This window comes from Gavialis gangeticus, unplaced genomic scaffold (genome assembly GCF_001723915.1).
Source record: "Gavialis gangeticus isolate Ggan-Ray unplaced genomic scaffold, GavGan_comp1, whole genome shotgun sequence".
Lineage (NCBI taxonomy): Eukaryota > Metazoa > Chordata > Crocodylia > Gavialidae > Gavialis > Gavialis gangeticus.
Genome location: NW_017728992.1, coordinates 123,149,583 through 123,165,111, shown reverse-complemented (window position 1 = coordinate 123,165,111; position 15,529 = coordinate 123,149,583). Strand labels below are relative to the sequence as shown.

The following is a 15,529-nucleotide window of genomic DNA, read 5'->3' as shown; positions in this document are numbered from 1 at the left end:
GTCATGGATAAGTATAGGAAAGTGTAACATAGGATAGCAAATGTTCAAAGAAGATTGTTGATGGGTGGGAAATAGCTTGCAGGACTGTGCAAAGCTTCAGTCCTTGATTAGATTTGATGGAGATTCGGCCCAATTCAGTGGCAGAATCTCTGAATCCGAACTGACTCAGAGGACCCTTTATTCTCTCCGAACAAAATCAAAACCCTCTGAACTGATTCAGAAAGATTTGGAAAGATTCAGAGATTCAGACATAGACGCAGCTTTAAATGTTTTTTCTGCATACCTCTAGGTAGCAGGTGGCTCATGAATGCTGTGATGCTGGAGTACATGGAGTATCCCACAGGAGCACAGGGGGCTCCCCAGTGTGCTCGGCAGCAGACCCAGAAGTGGACCAGAAGCACTTCCCGTCCACTTCTGGGTCCGCCAGGAGCACGCTGGGCCCCCCCCATGCCCTCGGCTTGGTGACTGGTGCCTCTTGGGTTTGCAGGGGGCACTCAGGGTCCCCCACAGATTGCTGAGCTGGGGGGCACAGGGCCCTCCCCATGCACTCCCTGGTGGACCCAGAAGTGGGCCGGAAATACTTCTCGGTACTTCTGGTTCACTTTTGGGTTCACCATTGAGCACATGACGGGTCCCACCCCTGCACTCCTGTGGGATGTTCTGTACATCCCAGCATCACAGCATTCACAAGCCACACTGGTACCTCGAGGTATGTAGAAAAAACATTTAGAACTGTGTCTATGATCAAATTGCTGATTCTCTGAATCAGCATGGAATCTTCAAATTTGGATTTGGCCAAATCGAATCAGGGACAGTGATCTGAATCAATGAATTGAATCACTGTCCCCGATTTGGGCCGAATCTGAATCGAATAGGGCCCACTTCATACACCCCTAATAGGTTGCATGTTTCACAAAACTTTTCCAATTTTGAAATTTTTTTCCATCCTACATTGAACCCATGAATAAAAATTTTGAATTTTTTGTGAACCAATAACCTAAAGAAAGAGAAAAAAAATTAACCTTATCAATTAAATATTTTATTTGATAGTTTTTAAATGGTTTGTTTTGACATTAATCTTTTAAAATGTAGTTCTCCTTTGCTTAGAATAAATGTAAAAAATCCCTTTCAAACTGAAAAAGAAAAAATACATAAAAAAAGAGCATTTCAACAATTTAAAGCATTATTTTTTCCCCCACAATTCAGGAGATGCATGAAAACTGACACTTTCCCTTAAATAGCTTAAGCAAATAAGCATTTTTCAATGAAACATCACTTTAATGCAAAATTCCCAAGCAACTCAGATTCATAAGTTACTTCATGGTTTTCTCTGTGTAAATTTTTCAGTTATTTCTGGGATGAACTGCAATCATCTGGTGGTCTAAAGCAACACTGCACAACAATTTACAGGAAGTGACAGGAAGTGAAAAATAACTTACCAAACTGCAATTAGTGGGGAAATTACATAGTTACCTAATTAGCCAAGGTATTATGATACATAATTTGTTACGGTTGGCTCAATGCTTTGAAAATTTTCCAAGGCACTATCTAAACATTAAACATTTATAGTTACAGTAAGCAGATATCATTAATAAAATTGGAATTTAGGAAAGCAGTATGGCTAATTAACAATCATACTTTCATCTAAATTCACATCATATTCTGTATGATCATAAGCTATTAGGACCTTGGCTTTATGATTTATCTGAAACAAAGTACCTGTAGTAGCCCCCTCATATTATGCTAAGAATTTAACAACAACTCAGCAAGTAGAAAACTGTAGAATATAGCACCTGTTTTTTAATTCTGGGGAAAAAACTTCAGTGGCACGGACAGTAACTAGGGGTGGATGAGCAGGGCACCAGCCCTGGGTGTCAACTTAAAGGATTTGTTGAAATGGCAGCCCCACCATCACCCCCACACCTTGGGAGTCTTTGCCATGGTAGCAGCAACTAGGTATGGCAATACCATGCCACTGTAACAGTAGTAGCTAGGGGCAAGCAGAAAGAAATGTGTCAGCATCAGCTGAGTTGCTGACACATCTGACCCCATGGCAGGGGGTTGGACTTGATGATCTGCTCAGGTCCCTTCCTACCCTACCAACCATGAAACTATGAGATTCTCAGGGCAGGTAAGGCCGTCATCTATGTGCCCCCGCACCCTTACCATCTCCCAACCATAGTCCAGTGGGGTTTTGCCCAGGGCTCAAATACTGTTAGTTATGCCTCTCTGGGCAAAGGTTTGAATCCAAGAGGCTCCATTTTTCAAGCCAAAAGGAACTTTCATGATGTTTATTATGTACATAAAGAGCAATGGCACCTGACATTTCCATTCCACTATTTTATGTAGTTTTATTTCTTTTGAAATTTTCTTTGTTAGTTGAACTTTAACACCACTGTTAATATTAAAATAGTAGGCAATGGGGGTTTTCTCTTTATTTCCCTTTACTCAAAGTTTTGAATACTTGTTTCCTGTGAGGAAAATGGACTCTGATGTTCAAATAAAAAATTAGTCATAACTAGAACTTCGTTTTGTGGTTTGAACTTTATAACATCTCCTCAAACACAGAGGTATTCCTCTGCAGGCCATAGTTTCACTTAATCCACATATGATGAATAATAGCTTCAGTTTATTTAATACTGAACTGGTACAGAAAGAGGTTTGAAAACTTATCCTAATCAGCATGTTTAAAAATGAGTCAGTCTCTGAGGTGTTTTACTGAGAGGCTGAAAAAACACACTCTAAAAAGTCATATAGAAAATAAAAAAGATGAAAAATCTTAGCCAACACAATGCAGCTGCAATGTAAGAAACAAAAAAAGAAAGAAAACAGAAATAGATGTTCGAATTAAATCAATAGTATTACTAAATAAGGGACAATGCATGGAAAGCTAAGAGGACCAAAATATGCCCAGTGACCTAACTGTGCAACCTTTGCTTATGCAAATTCTATTCATGCAAGCAGCTCAGCTGGATTGTTTCTTAAAGGTTTGAAAGTTTAGGTAAGGAAGACTTTAAATACACTTATTCACATGCTCATGTCCTGTCAATAAAAGACAAAGGCAATCTGCTGTGTCCAATCCAGCAGGTACTTAAAATACCTTTAGCTTTCAGGTCCAAGACCTTTAGCAATTTCTACTATAGGGCATGATCCTCAAAATGTACATATCAGCTACCTTCACTGATTCCATTAAAGCACAATGGTATTACACCAGCCAAGGCTCTGCCCTTGAAATCATACCCTTTCCATTTGAGGAACAAAATAAAATGATAAATTATTTCATGAAGTGAATCCAGCTAAGGCCAAAGAAACCCTTGTTTTTGCTAACTTCCAGCCTGACCTCTACAGATTTTGTGTCCAGAACCCAGGAGAATACATACCAATGTTATTTTTCATACCACTGTTCAGTTTTCTGGACTCATAGTAACTTTAGATACATGAACACTTTCATTCCAGCTGATACATGATCTTCTTTCATTCTGAAGCTGCGTTCATTATAGAGCTATAGAAATGTGTGGAAAATGAAGATGAAAACCAAGTGGTCTTAACAGATGTGATCTCATCAGGGTTCCATTTGTTAAAGGAAATCATTGAATATTAACTAAAAGTTAATTAGACCTAATTGCCAATTAGGAAGAAAAAGTAATTTGAAACTACCCACTGTCATTCTATTACTATTTACCTTTGGGAAACCTAGATGTTGAAGTGGGTGCTAAAGTATATTACCTTTCCATACCCTGGTCCCTTACTCTAAGGCCCTGCTAAATCCTGTTTCATTGAATTAAGTCCAAAGACCTGGATATGTGGCATGCCTTTATAGTGGTATAACAAAAAAAGAAGACACGCAATATGCAGCATGACACAGGTGTAACTTGCTCAAGTCTGGCATAGAATTAGCCCTGGGAAAAAGCAGGGCAAAACTACACTGTTGTGAACTGCACCAATGAATGTGACATATTACAGGATCTAATCCTAGGATAGCTGTTTACACAAAGAAAAATGGCAAGATGTTGCAGCAGCCATTTATTGCATGCAGCTGTCCTGAGATAACTGTACATCTGCCTGCTCTGGATCCCAGTGTAATTTACATCAGCATACAAACCTGATGGAAATTACACTAGTATAAAAGTGTCATATGACCAAGTTCTCTGTCCCCTTCCAATGCAAGTCTCAGTACATTCAGAGACAGAGAGAGAAATCTTGCAGGAAACTTGAAATATTGAAAATTCAGTTCCTTTAGTGTACATAACCATTTATATCAGCTCTGCTTCATGATTCCTCTTTCAAAAAGACAGCAATGGTAGGCATCATTGTTTTCCTAAAAAGAATTCTATGTAGAATTACCAGTTGTAACTTCCAGTTAAGATCCCATAAAGTTAGCATATATCTTGTGCAGTCTGTAATCTTCTTTTTCTAAACCAGTTTCACTGGAGTAAGTTTTCTACCAGTGGTGGTCTACATCATCCATTAAGGAAACAGTTAACTAAGTCAACTGAACTGGTTTTGCAGCTGTTTAAATAAGATCATGGCAAATCTAGTTGAAAGAAATAACAGGCAATATCTCTTTTCAAGCCTAAATTTCTGTTCTGGGCTCATATTACCAAAGTGCATCCTTTATTAAAAGAATTATTAGTCTCAGCCTTAGGGCAACTATGGGAAAGTTTTAAAACAAGAAACAAATATCACAAGTCTCATTACAAAATGAAAGTGCAGAGATGACATGTAAGCATTGTCTTGTGTTTGCACATATTAATAGTATTCTGCCTTAGGGCTAAGTTTGGCAGTATTTAATTTTGAACTTTAGATTCATAAGAAAGGAACCAATCATCTTATCTGATCTTTGTTATATCATCATTTTGAGTGGATTGTAAGGAGTTGCACTAATTCAGAATGTACACTGGAGTCTCTGCAATGTAATACTTATTTTTAAAGAAAAGGCATCCTGAAGGGTTTCTGTAATTCACTGGCATAAAGTAACCCATGGGGAAGAGAGTCTGAGAACTTTCTTCAATTTTTTTTTAAATGGTACATCTTTTGAACTATAAATAGAAAAAAAGCAAAGAATCAATATCAGAACAGCAAAAGCAGTAGTAGAAATAATATACTGTTAAATTCCCATAAAGGCAGAAAACTCTTTCTATCAATATATTTCATCAGACTTACTCATAGAATCAGCCAGGCCATACAAATATCAGAAATACAGAAAGATTGTGATTAACTCTGTTCATGGCCAAGAACTGAGTTCTTTTATTATTTTTATTTTGCTTATGCTTAATGCTTCAGGCCATCATCCCAGAGATATTTGTTCATATTAACTTGAACTTAAGAAAATTCCATTAGAAACATCTCTGAGCTCCATAGTGCACACTCAGGGAAAACCTATTCAGCCAGTGAATGTTCCTGTCAGGCTCCCAGACTTCACAGTGATAATACTTCAGTTTATTCTTTGAGGAGGTGAACAGGGGTATGATGTTGGAAACAGCCAAGACACTCCTTTGTATTAATGTTTGATTGCATAAGCAAATCCTTTCCTATTGCCTCATTTTTGAGAGACTGGAAGTCAGTGCAAATGAGTAAAGCATGAGGAACTAGAAAGTCAAGTGACCAGCATTATTAGTTGAAATATTTAAACTAAAAATGCTATTCATAACATGCTGTATCTATCTCAGTACTTTTAATAATCCACGTAAAATTAGCCAAATTATTTATAGAATCATAGAAACATAGAATCATAGAAAAATAGGGTTGGAAGGGACCTCAGGAGGTCATCTAGTCCAACCATCTGCTCAAAGCAGAACTATGCCCAACTAGATCATCTCAGCCAAAATTTTGTCTAGCCGGGTCTTCAAAATCTCCAAGAATGGAGCTTCCACCACTTCTCTGGGTAACCTGTTCCAGTGTTTTACTACCCTCCTAGTGAGTAAATTCTTCCTAGTATCTAACCTAAACTTCCTTTGCTGCAACTTGAGACCATTGCTCCTTATCCTGTCATCTGCCACCACTGAGAACAGTTTAGCTCCATCCTCTTTTGAAAGCCATTCAGGTAGTTGAAGGCTACTATTAAATCCCCTCTCAGTCTTCTCTTTTCTTAATTAAATAAACCCAGTTCCCTCAGCCTCTCCTCATAAGTCACATGCCCCAACCCCCTCACCATTTTTCTTGCCCTCTGCTAGACTCTCTCCAATTTATCCACATCCTTTCTTTAGTGGGGGGGGGGGGGCCCAAAACGAAACACAGTACTCCAAATGTGACTTCACAAGTGCAGAATAGAGGGGAATAATGTCTTCCCTTGACCTACTGGCAACACACTTACCAATGCAACTCAGTATGCTGTTAACCTTCTTGTCAACAAGGGCATACTGCTGCCTCATATTCATCTTATTGTCCACTGTAACTCCCAGGTCCTTTTCTGCAGTCCTGCTGCCCAGCCAGTCAGCCTCCAGCCTGTACTGGTGAATGGGATTGTTCTGTCCTAAGTGCCATACTTTGCACTTGTCCTTGTTCAACCTCATGAGATTCCTTTAGGCCCAATCCTTCACTTTCTCTAGATCACTCTGAATCCTAGCCCTACCCTTTAGCATATATACTACTCCCCCCAGCTTGGTGTCATCTGGAAACAACTGTCTTTGAAACATCTAGATGTGCACGCACGTAGCGAGTACTCTCTAGTTTCAGTGTTTACAGGGGACTTCACAAATATTTTTCCATCTCAAACACTATAAACAAATTCATGTCCACCTAAGAACTCATAATTGGTGCTTTGCTGCCCATCAAGACCACTTTGAACTTCATGTTTGTAGCCCAGGTGGACTCAGATAAGTACTCTTTCCTCTGATTGAAGGGGGATTGTTAGCTGAGAGGTGTGCTATAGGCAAAAGTGCAGACCACTTACAGTTCCCTTCTGTCCCTATAGATCCAGGCCAGGATAGTTATAAAATGTAACTATGAACAAATTTATTAATTTTGTACAACTTATATTAATTTTATTCTTTCTTTTTGTATCTATATATATACATATATTCAACACTCTATTTAAACATATATAAATTGCTGTATATCTATAATGGACTTCTAAAGGATTGCTCTGAAGGACCTTGAACCCACACAGGTAAATAAGATTCTGGAACAGGTAAATACAGATGAATTCAGATCATCAATAAACACACTTAGACACACCCAGATAAATACAGGCAGTCAAAGGACAGGTGTCAACAGGAGGGGCAGGGGAGGATGTTCCAACAAGATATATACATATACAGTAAAAGCTGTGTTATCCAGCGTTCCCCAGGAATGGGGAATGCCGGATAACAAAATATGCTGGCTAATTGAGCAGCTTGAACAGGCGTCCTTGCCTGTTCAGGCCGCTGCTTCTCCCACCACATCCAGGGCATTGCCGCCCCTCCCACAGGCCCTGCTGGCCCCGCAGGACAGGGAGGCAGTCCCTGTGGGCCCCACAGGACAGGGAGCCGGGCCCCATGCAGCCTGCTATGCCCCTGGGCCGTGGGGGCTCAGAAGCACAGGCTGCTTTCCCCCGGGCCGTGGGGGCTCAGAGAAACCAGAAGTGCCATGGTGGGCATGTCTGGTTTCATTTTACCTTACAAGCTGGCATGCTGGTTAATAGAACATTCTGGCTTGTAAGGTGCTGGATAATGGAGTTTTTACTGTACTCATCCAGATACATAACAAGTAAGCAACAAATGGCTATTAATGAAAAAATATGAGGTGTAGAATACAAAATATAAGGCGCATACCCTCTTTCATGGTATCAATATCACTGTGATTACTAGAATTTCCTCTAGAGGAAAAGAATTCATGACCAGCTCTTGAAAGAAGAAAAAGGGCCGGCTCCCAGTATCTCCCCATCCTCTGGGGCATGGCCAGGATCCTTATCCTTCAGGAAGCCCTTTCACAGTTCCTCACCACTCCCTTCCAAGGGGCCTCCTCCCCTGGGGGAAACCCTTGCCCGATAACTCACAACTCCAGGTCCACGAATGGGGATCAGTGCTCTTCTACCCGAACTGCTCCTTGTTGCCAAGCCCCTCAGGCTCCAGCTCCATCCCAGCTGTCTGCCTGCTAGGGCCCCAAGCAGCCATGTGCTCCTGGAGGCTACTGCCCTCTCTCTGGGGTTGGAGGCCCAGGCTGCCTTGTGCAACGCCAGGGCTCAGTTCACCCCGGGACAATTCCTGAGGTGAGTTTGGTCCCATGCCCTGGCCCTGTGCCAGGGGTTAGAGACCTGAACTGCTGCTATTGGCTCCCAGGGTCTAGGTTCTGCTGTGCACTGTCCCTGTGCACTGGGGCCCTGGCCACTTGCCAGGGGTTGCAAACCCTTGCCACTGCTCATGGCTCCCAGGACCCAGCTCTGTGCAGCAGCACCTGCACTGCACCCTGGCTGCATGCCAGGGGTTGCAGACCTGAGCCCCTTGCTCCCAAGGTTTGGCTCCATGCTCTGCTGCACTGTGTACTGGAGCCGGAGCCAACCTCTGCTCCCCTGCCACCATGGGCAGTCTTCTGGAGTCCTTCAGGGCCAACAGGAACTGCCCTGCTGGGCAGCTTTTCCTAGCTCTGCTCCATTTTGTCCCTTAGCACATGTCCCCTCATGCTGGGCACACTGCTCTTTATATACTCTTCAGGGCTCTGCCCCTGCAGTCTTCCCGACCTGACAGTGTTGCAGTCTGCAATCAGATCTGAGGAGCTCCTCTCCCCCTCCCCTCAGGAAAGGGGTGTGACATCAGTCTTCTTGCTGCCTCCTGATTGGTGGATGGGCTCCACCAATCAAAACAGCAGAATCTCAAGCCTGGGACTCAAGCCATGCTCCAAAAGGTAAGCCTGCTACATGTTGAAGTCAAACGCTCCAGGGGATTCTCTGGCTCCCCTGAAAATAGGTGGTGGAGAAGGCCGTTCTGGGTGGGGAGAGAGGGGAGACTGTTAGAAAGTGTCTGGAGAGAGGGGGCTGCCTGTGAGAAGAGGGGGACTAGAGGTTCCTGGGTAAGGGAGCTAAGTGTGACTGCGGGGAGGCTGACCCTCTGATTTTGACAGAATTTTTTATGTGGGGTAGGTGGTAGTCTGAACTTAGGGTAAGGATTTTGTCAGTTTTGCTTTTACCACATGGTGTTGTCAAAGTATTTAATCACTTTTTCTTTTTTATATCATTTTTTCTGCCTTGTAATAAACCTTTTTGTTTTTCTATCACTTTACTGAAGTGCCTGTAGTAAATCATGATTTCTGTGCAAATTAATAACCTGCACTTACTAATTCAGCAGAGTGGGAGATCACTAGGCCCAGAGTGTGTTTCTGAGAGAGCACCCCAACACCCTGGCCTTTTGTCACATGAGACCATGTAAACCCCACCTTCTTCAGCTAAAGAAGAACTTCTATTATCTCTTAGCAATATATAACAATCCAGGGCCTAGGTGTCAAAGGCCTGTCTGTCTCCCCACTCACTGTCTGTGTTACTGCCTCTTACCTGGTCTTCTCCTGGGAAATTGCACTTTCTGTTACATAAAGCACTCACAATATTTTTAGGCTGTACAAATAACACATAAATGATAATAGAGGCAGGGAGACACAGAGAAGTAGCTTTAATTAATGTATTTATTTATTTTATTGCCTTTAGCAAAATTTCCACTAGCAGCAATTCCATTTTAACCTGAAAGTGTTACATTATTTGATAGTGCAGGCCAGATTTCCTTGTCTGTCAGTTAGGCCTCAGGCTCACACAGAATATCAAAAGCTTAAGAAACATTTTGTTCATCAGTATTTTCTCCCCCAGGCTACTATTAATTCCATTCCCATAAATTGAAAATATAATAATTTTATTTTTCAGGACAGTTTCCAATCTGCTAAACCACAAATAAGTAACTGCCTTACAATACGTGCATGTGCATGCGCGCGCACATACACACACACACATCTATCTAGCTAGCTAGCTAGCTATAAATGAAAGAAAAAGAGACTGGAAGCATCAGTACAAATAAATTGGGACTCATCCATTGGAAACAACTGTTACATGATGCTACCAACAGATTTGGCTGAGAAGGGGTAAGAGCAGCATAATTATATCACAAGAGATATTCTGAACATCATTAATATAACAAGAGACAGACATTAGAAAATTTTAGCTTCAATGGAGGTCTCAATTTAAGATGCATCCCCTGAAATGAGCAATCTGAAGGGTTCAGGAACTTCAGACAGACTTATGAAATCCTAAAATACTCAAAGTAGCACCCTGAACATATGTCTATGGAAGAAAAAATTAGAAAAATAGCTTAGTTTTATGGCCCAGTGAATGGAAAAATACCTATTTGCAATGAGTTTGAAAACCCCAGATGAGACTGAGAAATGGGAAGAATCCAGGATTCCTAGAAAATGAAAGGGATGGATAGGTTTTTGAGTTAACAATAAAACATACAGGGAGAGTTCCACAGACAAACTCTATGAAATTAATGTGGGAAAAACAGGAAGTGGAAAGTCTGAGCCATCCAGGTCTGAGGGTAACTCCTCAGGACACCTACTGCAAAAAGAATATTCCATTTCAAGATCCTAAAATACTATTTCTCCAGTTTGCAGACCAGTGACTTAAAAAGAAGACAGAAGAGACAGATTTTAGACAATTTTAACCTCAAAGAAGGGCCAACTAATATCCCCTAAAATGAGCAATCTGAAGAGATTGCTTCAGTGGAGGGTACATTTTAATACTGGTCTAAACACTGTCATACTCTAGCTCTTCGGGATTTAGCTGTTTGTTCATGTTGTTTTCACAAATGTAGCAGTTAGAAATCTTTCTGTTCTCTGTGTTTTCTGATAGTTTAAAAAATTCCTATGACATCAGGTATTTTTACAATGGGACAACTGGTGTGAGCTCAGCTGGGAACAACAGTAGCAGTAGTAATAATGAGTGACAGGGCTCCCCTTCCCTACACCCCTTGCTGAATCCTAACTCAGAAATATCTCCCAGTAACTGCAATGAGAATTATCAGTATAGCTGTGGATTTTGTTTTCAAGGATGGTCCACGGTGAGACTAAACGTAAGATATGGTCTAAATTCCGGGATCTGCCTCAGACTTCCACTTTGGCTATGACAAGTCATTTAATTTCTCGGTGCCTCAGTTATCTATGTGACACAGGGATTTTATTCCTGCCTTACAGAGGTGCCATGAGGTGTTTATTTATATTTATAAGGTACTGTGATGGAAGCCATATTTTCCTGCGTAGAACAAAATCAGGACTGGGCACCTGTAGGCAAGTTATTATTCCCAGCACAAAACTACAATTAATAGATGCAGGGTGTTAAAGGAAATGTTCTCCCATGTTCCCCAGATGGTGGAAAATCTGGGAGTATACAAAATACCAATGGCACATGCAATAGCGCTTGAAGAAATTTGACATTATGCTTAACTATAACCATCTGCTGTTGTATGAACAGTAGTGAAAGCTTGAAATAACACACATCAGAGTGTGCACGTGTGTGTGTGTGTGTGTGTGTGTGTGTGTGTGTGTGTGTGTATATATATAGGCAAGATATATTAATAACATTACACTTGGTTATGTTTCAAATGGAAGAAAATAATTTACTCAAACATACTTTTCCACAGATAGAAGGGACCACAAATTGTTCGAAAACTTTATATGTTTGAGCCTGCAATGAATCCTGAATAGTGTATGAAACTGCTAATTGCTGCTTCAAGTCATAGTATAAAAACATCAAACAACCTGGTTTGTGGGAAGAAATGTCATCTGTGCTCACAAACGCAGAAGACAGGCATCTGAATTCTAGCATTCGTATCTGCGGCTGATTCACCCATAAGACAACAACCATGATTAAGTAACCGTACAACCAAAATTACCGGCCCAGTTATGAGGCTGAGTTGAGGCCCCATTGAAAATTGGTTGAGAGAATAGCATAAAAGTGTTACCAAATGTACAAAATATTCTTTAAGGAAAATAAAAGAGCTCTGAATTCCCACATATTTTTTACCATTTTTTTTTTTTTAGTTTTTAAATGCGTCTTCTGTCTCATATTTGTTAAAATGAATTTGTACAGGGAGGGGAGAGGGCAGTTGACAAACAAAACAGAAAAGTCTTATAAGTTTTAGATGAATGCTCTGGAGATATGAGTAGCAACTGGGTGAGAATGAAAAGAATACAGCATTTGACTCATGAGAAATTTACCTCAAGATTCTAGCAATATCCTAAATGTTCTCTGATACATTTGATTTCAGGTAATATTTTTTATATTTCATAACTCTATCATACTAGAACAGTTACTCTACAATTAATAAGCACTGATTTCATTCTTTAATGAGTCATTGTTTATCATTTCGGACTATTAGTTTAGCTTAGGGTCTTGAGCCTAAAAGCACAATTTTTGCAAAACACTTATGGCAATCATAAGTCCATAGAAGCCTTCTGTATAACCTATTTTACTGACAAACAATTACATTTTAGATTGAAGAGGTGAAATGATTAAGAATATTTGACTTAGTTGCCATGACAGCATGCATTTTTCATCAGGCAGAGTGTAATTACTACAATTTCAATGATGTAAAATCAAGAAAGATGATAACAAACAGCAGAACCATGGAGATATTGCCATTGCAACCAGGTTGCCATAGCAACAGTGATAATAATCTCAGTGATAGATGTTTTCTCTTGCTCTTTCCATTTTGTACGGTTATAACATTCAGAGCCAGTTTTTACCACAGCTTTTTATAGTTTATTAGACTGTCAAAATAGTTTATGAGATGTTGTTGCAAAGGAAATGACTGAGTTCCGCAGCCTAATAAAAATGCCAAATACTCTGTTTACATACAGCTCCAGCATTTAACAAACATTAAAAAATTGTATGAAAAATGATTTGATATTGTATCTGTATTAATCAATTTGCAAGGCATAAGCTTTGTCACTGAAGGTCAAATAAATACCTTCCAAGCATTACTTTTAGAGAGCCCTTTAAAGTTTATTCTTGACACCATGCCTCCAACTCCTCTTACCTGAATGGTTGTGTAAAACACACTGCCCACATGAAATACTTTATAGGAGTGCTAGATAGAGACAGTTAGAGAAAACACATCTGTGGTTTGGTTGGTAAGGACATTTAAAGGAATCGTGACAGAGAAGTGTCAGAGAAGTGGTCAATGAATGTTAAAGAAAGCTTTATTTACAGAAAGTCAGTAAAAGGTTTGTAATAACAGAAAGGTTATCACAAAATGGGTGAATTGTAAAATAATATATAAATATCTACATCTATGTGTGTGTTTAGACCCACACACACACATTCGTATGCATGCTCTATCATACTATTTGTGGTATGAAGTTTATGGTACATAGACAACAACAGAGAATAAATAACTTGAGAGTAATGTTATCTCTTATGTTATATAGGCATCAGCAGCAGTGATTCCATACTAAAGAAAACACTGATTTTTGCCTTTGATGCAAAAACAAAACCTCTCACAGTCAGTGACTGAATTTAGTTTCTAAATTCAGCACAATAACTCTCCAGAGGAAAGTACGTGTTTTATGTAAATTTTGGCAATATTTGCAAAGGAAATATTTAGAAATTTCTCCTTTTCTAGTTTTTTTTCTTTTTCTCTCTCTCTCTTTCTGGATTCTAAAGCTAAACACCATCGCATTCCCTACAAATTCTACATGACACAAATACCTTGATACAATTAAATTGTTACACAGGGGCCCTCAATCTCAGAAGCTAACAATTGAACACACAGAATTATGCCCCTTATTTACAATAACCTAATTAAGTTCACTGCCCACTGGAACTGGTCCAAATTGTTAGCCAGCTTTGCTCTCCAGTGATGCCAGCCAACATCACTGACCTGTGTTCAGAACAGATTCTGGGAAGCCAAGGGACAGGTTAGGAAGAAAAGGAGTAAGTCAGTCCATGAGCAAGATTGAGTGTGAGTAAGTAGGTATAAAAATAGGCAAAACAAAATTAATAGGATTCAGGAACATAAGGGACCCACCAGTGCCTTGTGGGGATGAAGTGATTAGCAGGGACATGAAGATGTCTAAAAAGGAAAAGTGGTATTGAAAATGTTAGTGCTGATGAAGATTAAGCTTGTGTGAAGTGCCTAGTATTTGCTTCAGATTCAGAGGTGGTGGTTGGGGGCGCTCAGGGGGATGGAGCCAGGTGGAGGTCCCCCCATGGTCCCCTCCTCCCTCCTCCCCCACTTACTGGCATAGAGCCCGGGTCCAGCTCCTTGTGGTGATGAGCCCAAATCTCTGAAACTCCGAATCTTTTCCAAATAGACTCAGCGGCTTTGAATTGATTCAGACCTTTTTTATTGGTCTCCCGATTCAATTTGGATTCAGAGATTTGGGTACCGAATCTCCTTAGAATCAAATCAGCAACTGAAGCTTCGCACAGCCCTAGTGAAGATACTCTTAAGTGCTCTTCTGTCACTGCTCTTCAGATCCTGGTTTCTGGTGTGCTTGACAGTAGCCATTGGAGACAACCCCAAAGCAGCCTCACTAACATATTTCCAGGTTTAGAGGATCTATGTGGCATAAGTACTGAGGCCATCCTGGGCGGGACAGGTGGCCACAAAAGTGTAGACATGTGTGTCCCTTAGTGTGTTGCTTTTCTGGTAATGCTCCAGGGAAGAAGTGCTACCAGAACCCTTCACTAAACAGCTTTAATTCTGACCATTCCATAATACCTAACAGCAAATATTTCTGAAGCCAGAGTTAGATATCTAATCCTCAGAAGTGTTAAGAAGCATGTTAAATTCCCCAGGTATCTTGGAAATCCTCATCTGCAGTGTGCATACTGTACACGTATAGGTATTGTGCATGTGTGTGTGAGACAGAAGTCAGGGTTCTGAAGATCTGTTCAAAATATAGACGAATGCTAGCACCAAAGTTAGAAAGTCATAGAATTACCAGTGTTAAGATATATTAGTATACGGAGCTGTTATACCTTAACTGCACTATCCCAACGACTATGACCAGACTGAATTCTGACCCTCGACCAATAAATAGAGGATTGTTTTTACAGAATGTTTTAGCATTTACTCCATTCTCTTTTAAAAGTCCATGTGACTGGGATTCCCATCATTTCCCTTGCTTGACTCCTATACATCTTAATGGTTCAGATTGGCAGATGTTTTTCCTGATAGATGCAATTTCCTTTTCTTAATTTCATGTCATTACTTTTAATTATGTTTTCTTGTAATTAAATAATTCCACCTAACCATCCCCCCACCTACTGTTACAGATCAGGTATCTGTAGCTTTATCTCTACTTTTAGTTATGGCCTTGCTGTGCTACAGGTATAGTTTCATAGTTTCATAGTTGGTAGGGTCGGAAGGGACCTGAGCAGATCATCAAGTCTGACCCTACCAACTATGGCAGGAAAAAGTACTGGGGTCAAATGACCCCAGCAAGGTGTACATCTAGCCTCCTCTTAAAGACCCACAGGATAGGAGCCAGCACCACTTCGCTTGGAAGTTGGTTCCAGATCCTAGCTGCCGTGACAGTGAAGTAGCACCTCCTGATGTCTAGTCTGAATCTA

The 15,529-nt window shown here is 40.4% G+C and overlaps 1 long non-coding RNA gene across 1 annotated transcript in view; it reads right to left on the bottom strand.

The window, feature by feature from the left end:
- Nucleotides 1–1,080: 1,080 nt before the first annotated feature.
- Nucleotides 1,081–15,529, bottom strand: part of LOC109299693 — an 18,429-nt gene continuing 3,980 nt past the window's right edge. Inside the window, exon 3 of the long non-coding RNA XR_002097957.1 lies at nucleotides 1,081–1,094. This is a non-coding gene — a long non-coding RNA (uncharacterized LOC109299693). The remainder of the gene's footprint in view (nucleotides 1,095–15,529) is intronic.